Source organism: Leguminivora glycinivorella, chromosome 6 (genome assembly GCF_023078275.1).
Source record: "Leguminivora glycinivorella isolate SPB_JAAS2020 chromosome 6, LegGlyc_1.1, whole genome shotgun sequence".
Lineage (NCBI taxonomy): Eukaryota > Metazoa > Arthropoda > Insecta > Lepidoptera > Tortricidae > Leguminivora > Leguminivora glycinivorella.
In genome coordinates this window covers 10719779-10720978 of record NC_062976.1, presented here as the reverse complement: position 1 = coordinate 10720978, position 1200 = coordinate 10719779, and positions in this window count along the sequence as shown.

The following is a 1200-nucleotide window of genomic DNA, read 5'->3' as shown; positions in this document are numbered from 1 at the left end:
TTAGTTTTCCCAGTAGTTCTACCAAAATATTGTTGTGATGGTTTAAAGTGACTGAAACATTTTTTAATAAATACACGTGTCAGTTAGTAAAAGAAAAGTTATATTTTAAGCCTCGTATTGCAACACTCACCACGCTCTTATTCTGGAACGGTTCTGAAAAAAAAATCCCAGTAGTTTACCACTGGTAAAAACTGTACCGTATTTTGTGGCGTAAGGCAAAGTAACTGCAGAGTGGTGTAGAAATGGACCTTATTGGCGGTTGACAAATTAGTAAGGTGCATTAGAGTAATTCCGAATGACAGAAATGTTCAGATAATTCCGAAAGGGGAATCTTGATATGACGGAAATAATGGTGATTTCTATGCGACTTTCCTAATTAGACGACTTTCGGAATTGCCCTAATGTACCTTACTTTTTGAGTTTGTGAGGATGGATGTTCACTTTCGTGATAAAACGATTGATCGGATTTGAATTTAATAAGTTACAAAATTAATCAGTCGTATAAACGTAATACGTCAAATTCTGCGGGATATCCCTAATGTATGCTTAATCATGGACACCCTAAAGAAAGAGATGCAAGACCGGCGTGACGTAATTCAAGGTCAAATTTTCTGGCTTCAACGTAATGTTCGGCACGCAATATCCATGGTATATAAGATTCTTGGGGATAATAGCTATCATGTCTCTTCGTTTGATTAATCCTACAAACTGAAACATTGTAAGGTAAAAGTGCCAGTGCTTGGCACGCTAATGCCCAATAAATGACACCCTTCTGTTACATTTATTTAAAACCAAAGACATATATAACTCCGTATAGAGGGATAAAGTCTAAGAAAGCGTACCTCAAAGCCATAGAGAAAGAGGTACGGTGGCCTAGATGGGGACTTTGGGGGACGCTCGACTAGATGGCTAATATTAATATTTGACATTTTGACACATAATTATCAAGCTAACAAAAAAATTGACAAAACTGAGATTCAAAAGTTTTAAGCCTGTGTCGAGAGATGGCAGTCTATGCAGTGTAATTACAAATTTTACTCTGACAGTAACTCTCTATAATACTCGATCCTTTGTAGGTTCAAAGTAGCATCTACTGCTGCAGTTGAGCACTGGTAGTTTTTCCTTGCGTCTTTAAAGTAGCGTGGAAAAAATTTAGATTTTTTCCTCTTCCCATTCACACAATTAAAACAACAGTAGGTA